Here is a 23,496-nt window from a genome sequence, read left to right as displayed (position 1 = left end):
GTCAAGCACACCAAGATAATAAAGTTGGATCGTCGGTTTTAGTTCTTTTGCAGTGTTCTCTTTAACTTTTAAATTATATATATGTCGGAGGAAGATATGAGTCTGGTTGATTGATGTTTGCATGTATAACACACAATATTATTTGTTTACATTTTAATATCTTTTAAAATTCTTGAGTTAATTATATTTGATTTGTTACATTGTTTTAAGAAGTTATAAACCATATTAATTTTATAAGTTATGGATATTGTATTTCTTGTAACGACCAATCAGAGCGAAGCATTTGCCTCGAGCGGGGTCGAGGCGCCATCTGGTTGACAGAGATTGAGCTAGTTTTGACGGATACATTTTGTTTTATTAGAAAAAGGGACAGATCGAGTTGGATCTTGAAAAGTGTAGAAGACTGTCTATAGAAGGTCAGATCGGTGCCCCGAACCCGCTGTTCGGTGTTGTTACTCGTTAAAGTGTTAATTAGTTGACTTTATATTAATTAAAATACTGTAATTACGTCAAAGTTGTGTTTTGTGCTTGTTCTTTACCCTAATGACGCCCACTAGGCCCGTAACCATTGACGACGATGTCAACAAGAACGATGTTCTCCGACATATATATTCTAAGGTCCCTTTCAATAAGAGGCTCTAAGTTCTTATATCACTTATGCCCTTATTAAACTGTCTCAATCAAACCGAAACACAGCATTAAAACATCAATATGTCTGGCGGGACTATAATTGGTGAGTGGGTGGTATCCACCCAGGCGGACCTACACAAACCCTACCACCGCAATAATAAAAACTATTTTACTGTAATAACATACATATGTATGTAGGTATACGTATGATGATGATTGCATAGCTATATGTTTTTTTGTTATAATAGTTTAATAATTTTGAGTAACAGCAATGTAATTAATATATTATCAAACAATAGCAATCTTATGTCCTATTACGATATTCAAGAAACGATTCGTTTGTTTACAAATACTAAAGTTGTCTACGAAATTCAAAAACGTCCCAATAAAAAAATCTTTCGTAAGTTTCGATCGTATATGACGTAAAACTATACTCGAACGAATTTAACGGCTGGTTAATAGTAATCCGGTTCGATCGGTAGCTGAGTCACAATAACGTTTCGTTAAATACAGAAACTGAGAGTTAATGTATTTATGACGACTAAACCACTGCTTAAAATAAGTTTATTCAAAACCTAATATAGCTAAATATATCATAGATAACGTCCTCAGTTTACGATGTTAGGAAATATAGCCTTAGTATTTACGAAACCTTTACAATTCTGTGTAATATGAGATACGGTTCAAATAACACGTATAATAATCACATTCACTCTCACTTGAAATATACATACCTCGAAGCTAATTTACCGTAATATAATATAACTAGCACAATAAAATAATAATAAAAAATATTTATTCATGATTCATTTTGATAAAAGACATCAAGCGTACATATCACTGACAAGACGTGATCTTAAGGAAAGGCTCGATGAAAAATGAAATTGCCAACACGCAAATATTTCTATATTATATTGTCAACAATTTTTACTATTTCGTATAATATGGAATTTATATGATGCTATGATTACTTCATATATTATGAAATGAAATTAAGGTAATTAAGTTTTATAGATACTATTTCTTCGCGACAAAATTGGCTTTTAAATTCAGTAGATTTTTTTTTATCTGTGGTCAAATACAAACACAGTTAACCTAATTGTTTCCATTATGGAAATTAACATAATATTAAAATAGTAAGTTGTAATTATTGCCCATTAGAAATATGAAGCAACTACTAAATAAAACTATTTTGGAACACTTTTTTAATTACGAAAGTATTTCTAAACACCAGATAAGGAATACGTCACGAGCTTTCCCAAAAAAAGTTATTTCTGAAGATTGAATGAAACTAAAATCGAACAAAAAAAATCTTTAATGTTCATAAATAATTATTACATATAACAGTTCTCTTCCTCGTATTTCATTTATTATTATCTGTTTAACCTAAACTATTCGAATAAAAACCGTTACATATATAATAACTCACATAAAAAAAAACAAATACATATTTAGTCTTTAATGATTTATGAGATATAAAAAATTATGCGAGCCGTCTTCATTAAACATACCTGTAGCGTAACATCCAAGACACAACACATCACATCACTAAGTAACATCACCAACAGTCACAATTTCGTTAACATTGACGATTATTATTAGGACGTTCTCTTAGCGGGAGGTTTTATAACGCGAATAAATCGATCGCGCACATGTTACCGTCGGAACGGTCGCAACAATTCTACGCGTCAAACGTACGCCCGCCAACTGACATGACCCAGACGGGGCAGTCGGAACTGGGTGAAACGGACGGTACCACCTACCTGTATACATTCTTAAAGCCTTCGATAAATAAGCCTTTATCGTAAATTTTACGAATAATACGGTATTATAATAGAATTTTTAGGTCATTTTTTGGTGAGAAACGAAATAAAAGAACAAAAGGCGTAGCTTCCATGAGTTTTATTTAGTAAATAGAATGAGTTTCACAATAATGTGGCTCATTATCGGATAACGGTCGTCATAGAATCGAAAGTAAGAAGCCATTATTATCACAATGACACTAATCACTATATTATGACGAACACATTTGTTGTAAACTAAATGTTTTGTACAATTGGCATCATAAGTTTAACCGCTAAATATCGGCATTGTTGAGATAGAAATTTAAAAAAGTGAGTGTACTTATGTCTTTTATATTGTTTTCTATCGCTCGACTAAGATAAGAATAGTTAAATATCTTACGACTGCTGTTCCGCGAAGGAGAGTTTTTGGAGCTTATTCGATTATTTCGTCCTGTTCAAGTACATTAGGGTTATTCTGTAACAAGAAACTCGAATCTAACCGCAAAACACGAGCGTGAAATGTCAGAATGTAATAAGGGACATTGAGTATAAAAGTTATAAAATTTATAGGATACACGTTCCAAAATGGCATATCACTGTAAGTCGATTGTCAATATTTCGCGAATGAGATACGAATCAAAACGTCATTATTGCCGTTTAGACGTTTTTCTATTCTACTAATACAACAATCTTATTGCGATTCGCTCGAAGTTCGATCGGATATCACAACAAATATACATAATTGAGTATAATTGGGGCAGTTATGATTAAGCTGAGTTTTATTTTGTGTGAGAAATAGTCGAAATTGGATCGGAAGTATAGATTCGAGAAGGTGTCATAACCATTACAAGTAAATACAAGTGGACCCTAGTTTTATTGTCATGTGGCGACCGACACACGCATGTTTCCTTTAGATGATTTCCTGCACTGAAAATTTGAGAAGGAATCTTCAGTTAAGATTAACATGTTCAATAAGGTAGGCCAACTCGGCTTTCTACATTTGGTACGCAAACTTCAACTTAAGGCATGTAGGAAGTCTCAGCCTATAACTGATTTATATCAATGTTTTAATGTGTTCTCTTTATATAAGGAATATTTACCAGGTCAGTAACAGAGTATGTGAGCAAGTCAACTCAGCCGCAGTGTAATTACACGTGGAATGCATGTCAGTAGACTCGTGGACCTCAACCTGTAATTATCTACACGATCGCCGAGTTGTTTCCATGGAAAATATTTGTTATCGTCACCGATATATTCAATATACCAGCGACAATAGCATAGATCAAAGGCCGATTTTAAATTGACATAATAACGAAACAAGTTATTTTATTGGACATGATTATTTTCTTTAATCACACGAATAGTTGTGTATAGATACTCATCTCCTAATTCAAATACCAGTGTACCAGTCGCCGTCTTGGTTATAAGCGTGCGATGTCAAGACGGCGACTGGATTTATTCATCGGAGCGGCGTATAAGACCTTCAATACCGAGCATTATTCAATCACCAACCTTATTTCACCACGACCATCGGAATTTATAAAACCAGTAGTTGTATTCTGACGCGTTTTTTCCATCTTGAAACTTTTTAAGTAAAAAGACGTTATTTAAGTTTAGATTGTCGTTATGTTGTTAAAAATGGAAAAATCAATGCTATGTTCGTGTTTCTAATTCTTATTTTTTTATAAATTATTCGGCTTGATTGAAGGAGTAAGGCATATAGTTTTAAAAATACAATACAATCTTAAAATCGCGTTGTTATTTAAACATATCCTAGCTTAGCCTAGTGATACAAAAAGTAAATAAATTATTGACAAATATTAATGATAGAAATTAAATTGTTCAAATTAATTCGTAAATAATAATTAGCGGACTCTACTTTGTGGCCCCAGGACCTCCAAACCTCCAAATCCGGTCCTGAGCCTATAAAATGTTTAAACGTTACATTTTTCTCTAGAGCAGAATATTTTAATATTTCAAACAAAGCTGTCGCTGATTCGAAAGAGCCGTTCTCATAAATAGAGAAAGGTAACGCCTAATCAACTGTAGCAAATCTTCTCTTGAACACATAATAATTCAACTGTTAGAATTACACGTCTTGGTTTACAGAAGCCCGCTCGGCCGCTGCTAAGGTTTCCTTCCTTGTAGAAATGATTATTGTGTAACGTTTTCGATGCATCTCAATTTCTTGAAAGTTTATCAACTCGCTCAATTTACGTATAACTGTATTTTGTTTCACACAAGGGAGATAGATTTTATTCACCTTCAAAATCAGCATATATAATATTACCTACTAGCTGAACCTGTGGCTTTACCCGCGCGACATTTACAAAACTTTACCTATAGTACACAAACCGACATTACCCATTTATTAGTGAATAATAGTGAATTAATAAAGTAGCTATGGTTTTCCCCGGAACTCAAAGTATCTCCATACCGAATTTCATTTAAATTGGTTTAGCAGTTTAAGCGTGAAGAGGTAACAGAGTTACTTTTGGTAAATATTGGTATAGGTATGATAATAATCCTTCTAAATTATGTATGTCAGGTACTCTTTAAATTTATTTTATTTTTAAGATTATTTACTATACTACAAATCAAATTTTAACACAAGTCAAACAATATACAGTACATTGCAAACTACATATATTTTAATTTGCAATCTTGATCTAATAAAATCAATAATTTTAGTATATCGTAATAGTACGATATACTAGCAAGATATTGCTAGATTGAATACCACATAACGGTTTTGTTACGGTTACATTTTTTATATTTATGAATAATTTTATATGTATAAAAAGAGTACCTAACTTAACATTGCTATAAATCATTATAAGGCGATATTTCCCAATCAGTTTAGTTTTTTTATTAATTGGCAATGCTATTTATGTATTTATTTAAACACATGATATCATACTAGACGTGTAAGACTGGTCGGCCTCGACAAATGACTGCTGAGCAATTTAACTCAAATGAAGAGAGATAGGATAAAAAATCGTCGAGTAAAATAACTCTATTGTTCCTATGTTAAATATTAAATATGTATAATTATAAGCGCAAACGTGAACGAATTCAAACGTCAAACTTGTTTGAATCGTAATATTACATTTAAATATATCTTTAGTTTTGACATGGAATACAGAAAAAGGTTATATATGTATTCGGTTTGAATTCAATCAAATATTTTATTAAGTAGATCTACAAACGGATCAAAAATAAATAAGACCTTTGATACTTTTATAATTTGATATTTAAAAAAAAATAAATATACATAAACAGTAAAGAGAGTGAGTTGAGTGAGATTTTAAAAACCTAAACAGTATTTTACACGAAAATATGAACAAACATGCGTTAATTTCTAGTGTCGTTTATCAATCAATGAGACACAATACAATTTCCAATACAAAAAAAGTCCGTGAATAGGCAACTAATGCGATGTAATTAGATTTCAGTGTACATTGAACTATATCGCGTTTCTATTAGATTGCAACACTTGATAGGTTTGCTTTGAGACTTGCAAAACATCGCCTACTTCATTTTAATAAGACAATTGTACCGTGCGAACGCAATACGAACGTATTCAATGTTTGGAAAACAATTCAAGGGGACTCGGGGTTTCGTCTGAATCGAACTCTAAAATACTCAGATATTGTTACTCACAGAGAACTTCTCTTAATAAGGAATTTAAAAACTCTTCCTGAATTATAATTTACATAACCAATCAACAACAAGTTTACAAGTTTAACTGGTTGGGTGTTTACATTGAGAGTGAATGAACCCTAGTTAAAGATAGAAATTAAAAGCAGCTGGAATTCTGATACAGTAGCAGCAATCATTTTTACATGAAGACCGACGAAGGATAAAACAAATCTATTAATAAACCGATTAAAGTGAATCGCTGTCCTAGGTCCAATAGCTAAGCGATAAAAGCTGATTATCGGCTACGTTGAATTATTTGCTGTTGATCCTTCAAGCTTACCTACACCCCACAACACACGCCATAGTGTCGATTTTAAGTTCTATATTAAATGTCTTTGATACGCGGACACACATGCCATGATGGATGTGAAGTTATTTTAAAATATATGTAAGTATTTTAACATAATGATAGCGAGACGTACTGTCAAATTTTAAGGCCATGTTATGAGCCGTTAAATATTTGCTGTGAAGACATCTTTGTTATACTACACTCACAAACATAATCATACGTCCACACATATATAATTCTACAAAATAAGCTCTACCTATCACTGGTCCAAAAGATATTGTATTCATTTTATTTTTTACTAAAATCAGGTAATCCCTCTATAACCCTCTATATTTCATTAGTTAATCTTTATTGTAAATGCGGTTAATTATAAATAAATAACATAAAGATAAGATTAGCGTTTTGTCATATGAACAAGATACGTTTTTATTAGAATGATATAGACAATCATTATGGGTCAATCGTAATCCTCTGCTGTCAGACAGAACTTTCCCAAGACGCGACAAAGTTCCTCTATCCACGTCCAGTCGGGTTCATCGGTCTACCTGGCTGGAGCGCGCTTAACGCTTCGTTTGCGGAAACAGATAAAAAATATATATTTCAGATTTAAATTCAAAATCACAATAAAAGAAATTTACTCGCAAACGTTGAGAGACAATATAATACTCAGTGCAAACAGATGACCTAACCAATAGTGAATTTCTGTTTGCTTTGCACAAGTAATTGTAATATATTCGAAAGTATTATCTTTCGCTACCTGCATGTAGTTTAATAGTCACGATTTATATTAGCACCATTCGTCGTTTTTAGTCATTACCTATTGGTAAATGGAATCGTCACGTTGTCAGAACAGATAGAGTTTTTGTCTTATCACGAGCCAATAATATATTGATATACATAGATGTCAAAAGTTGTTTATCGATTTAATTTTAATGATCGTAATGTTTGTTAATCTCACAATAGCAATTAGCCGAGATGGCTTAGTGGTTAGTACACGTGCATGATGTTTGCGAGACAAGCACCGCCGAAACTTCTATGTGCTAAATTGGTGTTTATAACTCACGAACACACACAGACAAACACACTCACACAACACTCATATGCATGCATATATTATAGTACAAATAATAAGAAAATTCCTTACCACTTTAGTTCGACATAATTTGTCCTTTTTTATCTCTTTCTTTGTACGTTCTTAAAATACTTAAACATTAAACTTAAACTTAATAATATAAATATAATAAGTCTTTAAATGTAAACACTGATTGGGAAGTCACTGGCCCCTAAGATACGGGTCTCCTAGTTTATGGGTACAGGGCCTCTTTGATGTATGTAATTTGATGTATTATATTAAATAAATATATTTGATTTGATTTTGATTTGAAAATAAACATGTAGTAGAATTTCATCCGACACGCGCCGGTTTTCTACTACAACCACAACTCCAACTTTCATGTGCTTTTGACATGAAAATTTTGTGGTGTTTGCCAAGCTCGAACCCGCAATCATCCGCTGTAATCCACGTGGTCACTAACCACGGGGCCAACTCAGCTCTTTCTCAATGTCCCACGCCAATTATTTTTATAAACAGATAAATACTAGTAATGTTAAGTAACATATATGGACATCATACGATCACAGCCGTATAAATATGTCAAATAGAAAAAACGTCTATAATAAAATGTTCGACGACGGTTGAAAAGCGACTACCCGTTAGGCGAAGTTAAGGTAAGTCAGGAAGAAGGGAAAGTGGTTAGGTCGTTGAACTTGAAATCGAACCTGTAATACGAGAACTCTCCTTTTCGTGAGCATAATTTATCCTGACTGAGCGCTAACTAGAACCACAGTGCACTTTATATGGTCATATTTGTTTTTACTGATTGTGAGGAAGTTCACGTATATTACTTGATATAGAGAGTTTATCTTAACTGAAACAGGAAACGAATCCAGGCACCCCATGCTCGGTGAATGAAAACATAGCGAATTGTGCACAAAGTATTTTCATCAAGTAGCATTGGAGAAGCGTGGTCGAATGAATAAGCTCCAAAAGTTCTGATTAACAGATAGTATTTTTTATATTTCCCAGGAGTGGGAAATTTACCAGCTGTCACTACAGGAAGTTCACGAAAAAAACTTCTCTTTTTTTTTCTTTTGAATTTGAGAGGTACTTAAGGCGTTAGGTTCTGTGAATAAATCAGGAAAAAAATATTTTCCTAGAACATCTCCAAGCCACGGTATATAAAAAATACAAGTAAAAGTAGCAAGATTGGTCTTGATTTACTTCTAGCATAAGTTTTAGACTTCGATTAAGAAGGAATATTAATAACGCTTCAAATTGATAAGTATTTTTTGTATACAATAGGCAATATTTTGACGGTAGGATGTACCCAGTCAACACTGTGTGGTGCCTATTCAGACGGGCTTGAACGAAGCCCTAACACGAAGGAAATATATATTCATACACATCTGACAGTTCTGTTTCGTTTATAAGTTGGATACACAAATCTACTGCTAAGAATTTTAAGTTATAATTGCATTGTTAAATAATCGGTTTTCAATATTAATTAGGACTTCGCTGCTAGTTAGGAAAGCAATATATTATATTTTTGCCTATTTCAAAATGAACAAGCATAACGGCACTAAATGGCTTAATTACAGGCAAGCGATTTCCTGCGTCTGGTTAAGCGGTAAATATGAAAGCTTTGCATAAAACAGCTATAGTGGCTATCTATCTATATTAAAAGGTAAATGACATCAATAATATATAAATATTCCTTTACAGTTATTATTAATGGCTATCTTTATTTAGTGTTTTAAAGTGAGTTACAGCAACAACATTAACAGCCTGTAAATTTCCAACCGCTGGGCTAAGGCCTCCTCTCGTTTTGGAGCATAATCCACCACGCTTGTCCAATGCGGGTTAGTGAATTTATAAAATTACAAGGTAAATTATACACATGCAGGTTTCCTCACGATGTTTTATACATATAACACATTGGATGATAAACACAAATTAAACACATGAAAATTCAGTGGTGCTTGCTTGGGTTTGAACCCGCAATCATCGGTTAAGATGCACGCGTTGTAACCACTGGGCCATCTCGGCTCTTTAAAGTAAGTAATCTATCTATCTATACGTTGATAGAATGAAAGGGACTCTTATATATTTACATTAGCTACAATAATAAGGGCATATATACAACTTATAGATTGAAGAACAAACATAAAAAGAAAAATCTTATTTGTCCGGCAACACACATATACACACGTGTCTTATTGCTGAAATAAGATGAATTCGCGGCGGGAAGCGACTTTCGTACTACTACGACGATAAATGTTAGTATATAGTCCTTGTTAACCTTAGCAATTTGTTAAATGCCTTTTGACTTACAACAAACTTAAAAAAAATTTTAGAAATATTTTTTTAAGTTTGTTAACCGGATTTATAATGCGATACCTTTGCCTTTTTCTGTAAAAAAGAATGAAACAAATATAAAAAATAACCTTCGTCACTTTCATCCAAAGGTGTAATATTGCAGAGTCTCGGATTCTTCAGACAAGTTGTAAGTAAAAGTTTTTCGTCGTAAACTCGCGTAATGAATGAATGCACGTAACATTTACTGAATGACTCACCGGTGCGAAAGCGTAAGCCATGAACTCAGTATTGTCAAAATTTCCTCACCAGTTAATGAGACAGGTTGAACAAGAAAACTTCGTTTTCGACATGAGACAAAACAAAAAGTTGTCGTATTTATAACGAACCCATATATGTCAATATTATATAAGTTAAGGAGCCCAGATTATAATCGATATGATTCTTTAGCCCGCGTACCCCCGAACAACGTTTCGCAACCCACTAGGAAGTCGCGACCCATAGTTTAAAAACCCCTGATCTAGAGTAAAGCAACTAACCTATCTTAAATGCCATTATTGTTCTTAGATTTATAGAGGACTCAATAGAGTTCGAAATGCATTTAGACTTATTTTTAGGTCATATGGCATGCTTGTATACTGACTTTTCTGGTGGGTCGAAGCGCTATGTACCTAGTGCATTTGCCATGCAAACCGGATGAATGGTCCGTGAAATCATAAAGTACGAACAAGAATAAACGTTATTTTTTATTTATATGACTATGTATAGCCCTATCGATTTCTACCAATTAGCTTTAAGGTACTTGGCTCTGAATGTTACATTCCGATAGATTGATAGGTAGAAATAGACATGACTTAAAGAACACCACGACCAGCTCATACTCTGGCCATTCACTTATATAAAAATATTTTATAATGATATCACTTTAAAATCGAGACTTCCTTATTTGGTAGCATTACAAGGGTCATCTTTCTTCTGCAGTTACCGGGTTTCGCTTTTCATAACCCTTAAATGTCAAATTTAATAGTCGGTTACGGTATGAGTGAATGATTTCCACTGAAAAGTGATCGTAAGGAAAGATACATTGATAAATATGTTGAATTTTTATACTGTCTTTAGCTGTCGGCCGCGGCTTCGCTTTCGTCGTGGGAGTTTGGTCGTCAGGAGTTAGGCATAAAAATTAGCCTATGTTCTTGAAGTTCAAGCTGACGTCATACCCAATTACAGACAGAGTTACTTTCGCATTTATAATATTGGTATAAATTGTATGTATGTACTTTCGTATATACATTCTGATAGAAAGAATCATTATGACCTTCTTAAAATTCGAGTACAAGAGGTAGCGACCTCGGAAAATTGAGTGAAGAGGAACAATTAAGCCATGGAACTTCATTATTTCAATTACGATGGTTTTCATGGTTGAGATTTAATCGATTCAAGTTCAAAATAAAATATTGCTAACCGAAACAATATTTATAATAACAATGTTTTCTTCAAATATTTGATATAAAGTGAAATTAATTACACATATAAAATACAAACATATCATACCAGATGTGGGAACGGCGCGGGCGCAGGAATCTGTAACAATGGCAGAATTCAGAAATTATAACAGTGTTGATGGACTCTCACACGATGTATATACTAAATCGATTTTCTTCTTACCAAATATAAATGTCTTTGGGACGTTAGTTATTTTTTCTAAAAAGCCAGATAACTTTAAAATAGCGTATGGCTGAATCCAATGGCGTAGGAGTAAATATACAAATATACTTGACCTTGAAATTGTTATTCGATTATGGTTTTTTTTTATGTCATAAGAGTGCGGTCGAGCATATGGGCTACCTGATGGTAAGTGGTCACCACCACCCACAGGCAATGGCGCTGTAAGAAATATTAACCATTCCTTACATCACCTATGCGCCACCAACCTTGGGAACTAAGATGTTATGTCCCTTGTGCCTGTAGTTACACTGAAAATCAAATACATTGTAAATAACGTCTATTCATATTTACTCCTTCCCATAGTATTATATTCTAATTCAATAAAAAAAATTGCTCAATTTAGTTATTTCATACTAAACGATTAAGTCAATGTAACGATTAATCAAGTAGAATAGTTCTGTCAAATCGAAGGAAACATTAAAACGGAAATGTGATAAACGAGCATCGATCGAGAACGAATATAATTTACACGGAATCGATGTTTTGTTCTCGATACGGAAGTGTTGATCACTTGTATTGTTGTTCAACTCATTGTTCCTGATTTGAGCGAAAGTCATCACAATTATAATATAAACGATTGTCGCAAATTCATACGTAAGCTCTGCTACTGGTTTTGTATGCAATGCAAATCGGAGAATTGTTCAGATGTAACTTTTGTGAAACAATTGAACGAAAGATATCACATACCATTTTTATGTGTACTATCCGCAATTATATAATGTTTATATTATATTATTTTAAGGAAATTTAATTAAAATACTAAGTCTTAAAAGATGGGAATAAATAAAATATTGATATACATTTTTTTTAAATATGAATGAAATATTACGTGAAGCTACTACAAATTCCGGATCTAAAAAACGAAATGAATTAAGGATTCAAGGCCGGATTGGAGGCAGTTGCCTAACTGCCTCGGGACCCCGTATCGACTAGGGACCTCTAGGCAAACTATACAAATATTGGGAAATAAGGCTTTAAAAAAATAATTGTTTATGAAATTATTAAAGCAAATTATTGCTCTTGTTTAAATATAGTGATGGCATATTTTAGTCATATACTAAAGAACATCGTTATTGTGAATAAAATTTGCGATATAATAGAAATAAATATAATTTAGGAAGGTATTGTGTAAGGATTCATTAGGTTTCAAAAAAAGTTTTATAATACTATCAAAGATTACATATTTTTGTGTAGAAGTTATTTTTAAAGGAATAGCATTGAACAAACTCGGCATACATTAAATAGATTTGCGTTTGAACCTTTTTTAATTGTTTTTTTTTATTCAACGGGTTGATCTTTTATGACTCCGTGACATTCATACTTTTAACGAAATCAATATATATTATAATTTATATTATTATTATTACAAAGCGAAAACGGCTAACGATGGTCTCGTGACGTCGTCGACACGAGATTAGAAAAACTTTGAACAAATGCAGTCTGTTCATTGTCCTGCCCTTATTTCCCGTCAATTAAATTCATATAAAATTCATAAAACAAGGACCATTCGTGGTATTTTTAGCAGATAAGCGCAGCTGTGTACACCGAGCTCTCGATTAGTCACTACTTATTATGTGCTATGTGTACATCGGACATAGCGATAGAAACGAAACCAGGCCTCTTGTAAATAATGTATACTCAGTTTTAATTTGTAAAAATGTTGCAATAATAATTGTTGTGCTTGCTTAATAAAAGTTGATATGATATTTGCAGATTTAATTCGGTTTATATCGTGGCCATGTCTTGTAACGTTTTACTATGAAAATGTATTTTGAACAAGAAATTAAAATTATTATTAATAAGTTTAAGGCCCTATGATCATGTAACAAACTGTTTATTACTCTTAAATATGATTTGATATGAAAATATTTACTATCGTTGAAGTTCAATGTGTAGTATTTTCTGGCGATTGATATAAAAATGTACCTATATAACATCTTATTACAATTATATTTGTGTAATATTCTAACACAATAGTTAGAAAAATAGTTGTTACTTAAAAGACAGAATGTGTTTCATAACAGTTCATAAAACTTCTTGCTTTTTTTATTTACATATAATACATCCACCTCGACATTTACATTTTGAGTGACGTCACAGATTATAAGTAGTTAATATTATTCGACGAGTCGATATTAAAAACAAAATTAAAGAATGAGCTAATTTAAAGCTTTTTTTAAAATTGGCCTTCCTTCTCCGCTCAGAGTATGGAAGTTGAGTGTTTATTCTCCTAGGTATCAGAAAGCACGTGAAGCTATTGTTCCTGTGTCTAAATGAACCCGTCCAATTTACAATCCCATCAGGAAATGAGAGTGAGGTAATAGAAAGAGCACTTGAGTTTGATTACGAATTCATGCACTATAATGTACTGTGTAGATGGCTGGAGTCTTTTGATTGGTCGCCGAGGCCAAAATCAGTCAGAGATGTTATCAACTCACAGTGATTTAATGTTTACTTTTTATATTTTTATAAAAAATTGTGTCGGTAACTTAAAATAAAGGTTCTGTAAAATTCTGTAAAAAGAAACTGGTAACTCGCTGTAGAACACGGCAATAAAACGTCAGAATGATACATAATGATACGCGTCACTGACTATAATATTTTTAAAATTTTTATAATATATGTAAGTTCATGATACCGTAAGTCAAGTAATACACGGAGTGTATTCTAAGAAAAACACACACACACATTTCACATTATTTGTAAGGCCGTAATTGTTATCTATTTACTTTACCTATATACATGTACATATAATGAAATTGGAGTGTCTGTTTGTAATATTAAAAGAACCGCTTTTTACTAAATGTATATCTATGCATACACGGTACATATACCAAAATATATTTTTTTTACAATTTTTGGTTGTTTGTCTGTCTGTCTGTTCCGGCTAATCTCTGGAACGGCTGGACTGATTTTGACGGGACTTTCCACCACTCAAACATATATAAAGATATATTTTTTAAGAGTTCACTATTCCTATTTGACTACCAAACATAACTATACTAGTACGCTAATTTTAACAAAACTAAGTTTCTTTCTTCCTTCATTAAACACCAATGTCTATTTAATTGTACATCACAATCGCCGTCACAGTAACTGTCATCGGTGTGGATATTAACAGCGAATAAAAAATATAACAGCGAATATAACATACCAAGAGCACGAGTCATTTGGCCTATCCAAACAATGTATGTTTTTCAAATTATAAAATATAACACTTATTATTTCATTACAATAGTATTTAATAGTATATTGTTATTAGACAGTCGGAACACTTGCTGGTATTGTGATCACAAGGTTTATTTATTTATCGAACTATAAGTCACTTTGACTATAGACAATCTCACTAAAACAATATTTTTATATTAGTATAGGTAGGCGGAATAGGCCAGGTAAATGGGTTATTCGATGGTAAGTGGTCACAACTGTGCGTATAAATTGGTGTTGTAATTTTACCATTCCACACACCGCCAATGCACCGCCAACCATAGGAACTGAGGTGTTATGTCTTTTGTGCCTGCAATTACACTGGCTGGCTTGGCGGTAGAATATTTGAGTAGGCGGTACCCAGACGGGCTGGCACAAAGTCCCACCCACGTAAATATTATAATTAAAATAGAAATTCTTATTTATTTAAAACAAAACATTGCGTGATAATCTTGATGAGTCGGTGGTACCAAGCCGGGCACAAAGCCTTACTACCACTAGTAAATTAATTATCTTTATAGTTTTAAAAAAAATGTTGGTACAATAGTTATCTTATTCCTATTAATATTTAAATATGTTCAGTTTTTAAAATCCTAATTTACTTAAAAATTTTAAACAAAAACACTTCTAGATTTCTTCCTTTCTTTCATCAATGATCTGAAATTCGACAGAAAAGCGTGCAGATAAAACATTGTTCAACTAATAACCCCCTAAACAGAGCTCATAGCTAAGTCGCTACTAACTTCGAAAGCAGTTTTATTTATAAGTCTTAAAGTATAGACGTTAAAATAAATCCAAGTGATTCACATCAAAAACATACATGTGATATAGTATTTTTATAAAGAAAGAAATGAAACCCATGCGAAGCTCATGAACATATGTCGTATGACGTAAGGAGGTGGAGCTTCGTAACTTCATTACGACAATACGTAACATCGCAACGGGACAAGTGTTTGAGTAGAAAGCAAGTAAAACGACAATGAGTGTTCATTTATTTTATAACATCCCATTATTAAACAATATTAAATAAATAATGAGTTATTTTAACGGCAAAAAGGAAACTTTCTAACTAGGCTTTCATCTATACAATATAAATACGATTCAGCCACAGAACGGACTGTAATGAAATTTGACGATGAGGTATGGTGCCTGAATACGTGACATAGGCTCGTAAGAGAAAAAATGTTGACGCGGACAGTGGAGTTGGGGGAACAGTTAGGTAAGAAATACATTGTTAAATCTATCATTATTTATTATTGGAGCCACTGGGGTTAGAACACACGAGTCTTAACAGGAGGGTCCCGTCTTCCCGAAACATGTCAAGTATTCCGCGATGAATACTTAATATCATTTAAGCCGAATATTAATACCAAAAAAAATATTTTATTGTTATTAATGATATTCTAATTAGTAGTAGTACTTAAGCTCGTATCGTTAAGATTATCTTAAAGTGACAGCATTGCAGTCAGATACGATAGTACCGAAATCGCTTGACGTTACAGCAACAAAATTAATTTCTTTTAAAATATCAACATGTTTTGTAAAATGTTATAAAAATAAAAAAAATAGTGCGAGTACTTATATACATGCATGAAGTTTTACTTCTTCGGCGTAATTAAAAATAGTGTCAAATTGCATGCAAATAATTAATTAAAACATTTCAGCGACTTGAGACTTAATTGTTGGTTTAGCGTTCCAGTTAATCATGTAGTATTTAAGACATAATGTGCGCGCGCATCATAAAAAAAATACTGTCATCATATTTACTTAACGCTCCAAAGGAAGTAACTTCAAAAATATTCTGTCCAAAAAAGCATTTTGAATTACAATTCACAAATAAGTAATTAATTTATTATTCGGTCAAAATATACTTTTTCCATAAAGTAAGAACCTTTAATGTCGTTTTACTAGACAAGATAAGAAAATATCATCGACTGTATTTGTGTCTAAAAGAATTGACGATAAACAAAGCTATTTTATATGAATTTGTAACTTGTGTTAATTACTTGGACTCGTAATTCATGATTCATTTATTCAAATCAACGAATACTAGTTTCATGTTTATTTTTATATGTAATCTTTTATCGATTAAAAGTTATCGAATCAAGCAAATCAATTGGAAAAATTATGCAGAAGTCATAGCATCAATCAATATTTTATATTTTTATATCGGACTAATGGTTTTACCAGCTCCACCACTCAAAAATTATCTTAATTTTTCTGTACTGTAAGAATAATTGTTTCTTATCCCATTTGTGAAATGTTCAACAACAATCATCATCACTTCAGATCTTTTTAATAAAACATCTTAAGAAGTTATACACCTAACCTAATCTTTCCCTATTAATTACTAATTTCATTGGTGAAAATTAATTAATTAATTGAAGGTCATTTTATTTAAATCCTTAATGCATCCAATTACCTATAATTAGCTTATCATTTTGTTTCAGTAGTTTGTTGAACCAAATAAAGGAAAAAAAAGGCAGGGACTTGGTTTTATAATAAGTATACGCATCATTTGTTGAAATTAGCCTCCACGCAAACGTTTTTAATCATTGCGCACTTTGCCGTTGTCACTAGGCCACTTAAACTATTCTCAAATAATACGTGTTATTCAATGTCAACTCTCTTACGACAGATTTCGACTTTGTACGTTGACCTACAATATTGCTTCTTGGGCAATGATCGTGAATCACGCTCAGAAAAAGTTTGAATGAAAGCCTTTTAAAAATACTCTGATATTTGAGGTCTATTCTCTTTGGTACAGGAATTGTAACCATCATTTCATCATTCACTCAAATTTTTTGAGTAAAAAAAATGTGTCATCATATTTTAGGCTTTTATATATTTTTAAACAGTTTATTGTAGTACTTTAATCATCGTTGAGTTATATGAGTATGGTTTTATAAGCGTGCACTTTGTTTTTTTTTTAATCTGTATATAAGAATTATCTTTACATCGTTCTTTGTAATAAATAAAATATAGAATCTTAAAGTAACGTTACTACCTAATCCTGAAGCACTGGCAAATATAGTTTAGGGCTCGGAGTCACATGATATAATTGTATCTTACTATTGTGTTGCAATAAATATTATTATTATTATCTATTTCTATTAATTTTTCACTGCTCTCGTTTTATAGAGGTTTTTATACCGTTTTTTGAGGGATTTTGTCTAAACAAAAACGGTTAATATTACGTAATCAATAACTGCTTTTCGAAATAAAATAAAAGTGAGTTTCTGAATGCAAAGCGCCTGTTAGCTAGAGAATAATTAGTCAGCAATGACTCCATTTGATGAGATGATGATGGTTATAGTTTTTACGGTGTTTATTTTCTATTGAGATTTAATTTCGATAGACAAATCAGTATATTCGACAATTTTTACATTATAAATGGAGGCTATATAATGAATATTAGCTACCGCAATATCTATAAGGTATACAATGTCTCAATTTTTTAATATGTAGCATAATGTCCGTCTATTAAAAAGCACAGTCTTGTCAGTTATAACACAGTCTTATTCCAATAAGGTTAAATTCACGCGATTCGAGGATGATTTCTGGTTTGGATTTATAATAAGCCGTTTTTTTTCACTAACAAGTTTGAATGCAGGTATTTGTGAACAATGATACGGAACATCTATTTGATCGTGTCTATGTTTATAATATAATATTATTTGTATACAAGTTTTTATTTAATGTTTGGTTTCATAGTTTTAGTGTTGTAGCAGTTACACTTCCGTGTTTCGTATAGCACTTTCATATCCTCCTACCCATAAGAGAAAATAAAGCTCAATGCAGGCGGCAGTAAAATCTTACCTTTAGTTTCTGAAACGCTGGTCAGGGTCACATTAACTAATTTTTATTTAATCTAATCGTACGTTTGGCACCATTCGACTGAATGAATGAATGGTCATTGAACGGTGCTCAATGATTATTAATTCATTCGCAACTCGGACCCCATATATTTTTTATTATTATTTTATCGAAGTAAAAACCGAGAACCTATTTCGAAAATAATTTATATTTATTTAATTACCCAAACAAAATTTCTATTTTGTATTCCGAACACTCTATGTGTGCATAAAACTGCCTGTCTAATACCTAGTAAATTGTCGAAGATCTATCGACACGCACTTTAAAGATTTTATCTGCGCGGGCGCATATTATCATCGATCATAACCACGATTTCGTAACGAAGAAAGTGAATGTGCTTCCGCATCGACAAAAAAGCTCGCAATCGATTTGTTTAAAGAGAATAATGAAACCTCTTTTTATATTCCTGATTGTCAATTACCCGCTTATTAAAAATCTAATTAATATACATAATTATTTATATGTTATAATATTTGCATAGAGAGAAATATTTTTTTATTAATAATAGTGTCTCATACTTTGAAAAGTCATTTTGCAATTTTAATTACAAGAATAAACCGTTAGCAGCCGGCACCACCGGTTCAGAAAGTAGTACAGATACACACATGGTAGATACTATTTTATTCATTTCAAATATATAATACGGATATTAATTTAACATCTAAAATCTGCGTAAAACTTCACAAACATAAAACTCCACATTTTCTTATCGTCTCTTTGATCTTGTACGATAAGATATAAGACTAAATCGACACGTACTTAATTGGAATAAAATTAGAATACTAGTAAAATAATAATATATTTAACTTTTAAGAACTGATGACAAAACGATGGTTCTGAGTTCAAATCTGGTACAAACACCACTGACTTCATGTGCTCAATTTGTATTTGTAATTTATCTCGTGCTCAGCGGTGAAGGAAGCCATCGTGAGGAAACCTGCACTGTTCGTAACAAGGTAAAGTTACGAACCTTAGATATAGTGTGTGATCTGATGTTTGAACCTTAGCTACAGTGCAATGTTAAGACCTCAGACACGATAAATATACTATGATGTTACGATTGTTATAAAATACATTACAATCTTAAGTGCAGAAACGGTAACCGCCCAGGGCCTGATTTATCTATGTTTGTTGGAAAACAGGGTTGCCCTTAACATTTTTTTTAAAAAATATCGTTATCGTTGTAATTATCGTTATCAATACAAATAATAACATAATCTTCACAAAATTTATCTCTAGTATTATTTTTTTAAATAATCAATTACCTATTCTTCATCAGAATTTAACATATATTCTTGTAATATAAGTTGCATTGTCTTTGATGTATGTACATATAAGTAGTTATGTATACTAAATTTTCTTTAAATATATATATATATATATTTATTGGTAGTCAATATTTACGTCTAAGATAATTAAAAATTACAAAAGCGTTTATAACTTATTAAACTTATGTAACAAAATTGAAACTTTGGGCGTCAGAAGTTTCACTCAGACGTTGCATTTAAATTAGACCAAATCATCAAATTTTATTATCTTCAAAAATCTCAACGTTCATATCGACGTCTTTGCGTGTAAAATGACATAATTATTACTCGTTGCGTTATACATCCAAATTAATATACTCTTAATTTATATATTCACTTATCATTTACCGAATACTGTGTACAGAACACACCCCTGGTATTGTTCAGAGGTGGTCTTCAATGTAGGGTAGAGCGGTATCTCGCCACGCCTTAGAAAACTTTTATTATACTAGTTATGCTTATTTCATAACTGATACGACGGTAAAATAATCAATTATTAATTAATTCTGATAAGTGAAATTCTCACACATGTCGATAGAGAAATTTTCAAAATTGGTTGAATGTCGTATTTATATGCAGACTCGTTTAAAATAAATCAGTTATTTAAATCGAAAACAACTATAACTAATTTCAGTTGAATACTAAAATCGAAGTAAAAACTCTTTAATTTAAGTATTACAGTAAACACTGCCAAGGATTAGGCAGTAACGGTAAGTATAAATAATATCTAACCTCTTGTGCTGGGTTAAGATGGATCGTTTTAGTCATACATGTATCGCCTAACAAAAAAATAAAGGAATAAAATTTGAGATTTTTAAATCGGATCAACTATGAAACGTTGAAACTTTGCAACTTTTTTTATCTGATATTTTCGCTTCAATTTGTTCGCGTTCAAATCGCTTTGAGGAAATCGACTAAAGCGAATCATAGGTAAAGTCAGTAGGAAACAAATTATCGTATAAAATCACGACAGTAGAAAATTAATGATAATAAAATAATATGCTTAATCAAATTCTAGTACACGGTATGTTTTTATAAATCGATTCCGAGGTACACGTAAACAACAGTCCGTCGCGCCAGACTGGAGTATCCACACATGTGCGCCAAGAAGTTCATCCACCCTCTCACCCGTGACTCGAATGTGCATTCTTGTAAGCTATTTACAATGCACATTTTTATAAGGAATTCACTCATTCAAAAATAATCTATAAGGTCTACTAATTCCACGATTTTTTCAAATTTGGATTTTTAAATTTATATTTCTTATAAATTGGGCGATAAAATAACTTAATATATTAAGTTTTTATGTTTTAATCATAATTGTGCATAGAATTGCGGTACGTCTGAGAAATGTGTTGCGTTTTTTGTTTCAGAGAAATCTTGAGTGTTTAACTAAAAAGTTGGTCTTCAAATAGATATGAAATTGTTTGAATAAGAGTTTAGAAGATTTTCGTTTTCACTTAACGTCTAGCTGTTTTATGACGTTCACAGATAGTTATCTCTGATTAGATGGGGTCATTTTTATATTTACTTGTCATTTTAATGGTCATAAGGCTGCTGATATTGTGGTCTCAAGTTCGAATGGCGGGTCGAGCAAGTAAAAAAATATTGGAATTTTTCTGCCTCAGCAGCCCTCGAGGGTTAGGAAGTCTTCCAGAGCTACACCGCCGTTCTTCGGAAAAAATGTACATCTGTGGTGCCTAGAAACGAAACCGAATGAAAACCAAAAGGCCCGAGTAGTGGTCCTGCTCGGGTCTTTTGGGTAATATACCTATATATTACCGTTTGATCGGACTATGAGGATGAGAAAATAATTATTTTTTGGGTCCAAAATATCCAAATAGCAAAATGAAGATTTTTATGATTTTTAGTGAAGTAGGTTGGTTTGAATTTTAGCGGGAGATGCTGGATGGTCTCTTTGCGAAACTATCAGTGGGAGAGTAAGAAGACTGCTTGCTCTGACCCGACTTGGGCGTCGCTGGAAGTAAGTGTATTCTCTGTATGCTAGGAAACCATTCTATGTTGCAAGCTCGCCTAGGTTAACCAGACAGCATGGCGACGCAACCGATCAAGCGATTCCGCGATGCCACCGGAAGAGACGGATTTGCCACAGCTTGGTTTTAGTAAATTTGTTAAATTTGTTTTTCAGGGAGATCTTAAAAGTTGGTTTGAGTTTAAGAAAAAGTAAATACTATACTTTTCACTCCTTCTAGCTTATTTTATCGTAAGTATTGTCAATCTACCCATAAAGCCGAGGAAGTAGTTTTTTTTGTACATGAAGATAATAATTTATTTTATATGGAGGTGAGTTTTGTTGATTTGTTTTTTCGCATTTATGTAAAAACTACTAATCAAATTGATATGGGATTTTCACATTATTTCAAGACGGACATAGGCTATAATATAATACGGTACATTTATAATATATTATATACTGTTTGAAACATAGTTTATTAAGTCAATTTAGTATCTGGAGAGATTATTGCCGGTCCGATCGCTTTCCAAGTAAAAACTAAGCGTCACTAAAACTGTAACAGACACAAACTAACATAAAACTTTGTATATAACACGTTGTATATCTACAAAATATCTACACGAAATAGCAAATATATGCACATATAATAACATAATTAATCATTTAATGTTTATATAGATAAAATAAGGGACAGATAAGATTCGTTAACCCGCAGTATTAATCCTTGTTATAAAAATATATTCGAATAAACGATCAAAAACAAAGACGTCGATTCGCCGTATACCGACTTGTAATTGTATTTTTTTTAATTTAAGAAACAAAACGTGTCAACCACTGAAACTAATGCTAATACCACTCGCAGAAACGTTCTAATAACGACGTAGATGATAAAAATAACAAACACCTAAATATACAAATGGAAAGAGCGAAAGTTGGTAAAAGTAAAATTTTCTATCTAACTTTAGAAAATAATTGTAATAATTCAGTTGATTGTTTTTTTGATATTTATGAACCTGCATCGTCTCATAAGAACCACGTGACAATCTGTAGTACCATCTGTAGGTAGAGATAAACGCTTAACGTAATTTAACCGATTTTGGTCATTGTTATTTCAAAGCTTCAAATTGACTGACTAGCTTGGTACTTTAAAATACCGCAGAATGCTTTTCATTTTATTAATTCAATATTATTAATATGCAATTTCAATGTTTATGTAATTTTTGTTTCCTTCCAACAAAAAATAACTTTATTAATTGCGTCGATGTATAATTAATGATCAATTTTAAAATCACTGATCAATAAATACATTTTATAATGTAAGCTATGTTATAGAAATATTTAATACTGTATATTGTACAAGTATCACAATTGCTCAAGTGTGGATGTTTCACTGAAAAATGTTCATTAAGAAAAATGTTTGCCTTCGTACTAAACCAATCGTTAACTACAATTAATCACGAATTGTGAATTAATACGAAAAACGAAATCATTAAATCGTCATCTAGATAACAGTTGATACAGATTTAATGACTGACGTTAGTATTTCGAAGCACGTTTTAGTTTTTAATACACATTACTTATGAAACTGGAATGAAAGATAAATCAGGTCTTTGTGATAACGCTCACTT

The 23,496-nt window shown here is 32.0% G+C and overlaps 1 protein-coding gene across 6 annotated transcripts in view; it reads right to left on the bottom strand.

Moving 5' to 3' along the window:
• Positions 1-23,496, bottom strand: part of Exn (Ephexin) — an 83,762-nt gene that overhangs the window by 57,450 nt on the left and 2,816 nt on the right. For 4 of the 6 annotated variants that reach the window (XM_026645703.2, XM_026645710.2, XM_026645709.2 and 1 more), the window contains one exon: positions 11,330-11,359. The exons of 1 other annotated variant lie outside the window; for it this stretch is intronic. The gene's annotated coding sequence lies outside the window, so the exon portion shown is untranslated. Of the gene's footprint in view, positions 1-2,141; positions 2,309-11,329; positions 11,360-23,496 lie in introns of those variants that run through there. One more of the 6 variants, XM_026645708.2, reaches the window with a different exon arrangement.

The sequence above is a fragment of the Vanessa tameamea genome, chromosome 8 (genome assembly GCF_037043105.1).
Source record: "Vanessa tameamea isolate UH-Manoa-2023 chromosome 8, ilVanTame1 primary haplotype, whole genome shotgun sequence".
Taxonomy (NCBI): Eukaryota; Metazoa; Arthropoda; class Insecta; order Lepidoptera; family Nymphalidae; genus Vanessa; species Vanessa tameamea.
The sequence above is the reverse complement of the archived record's forward strand: the minus strand, read 5'-3'. Positions and strand labels throughout refer to the sequence as shown.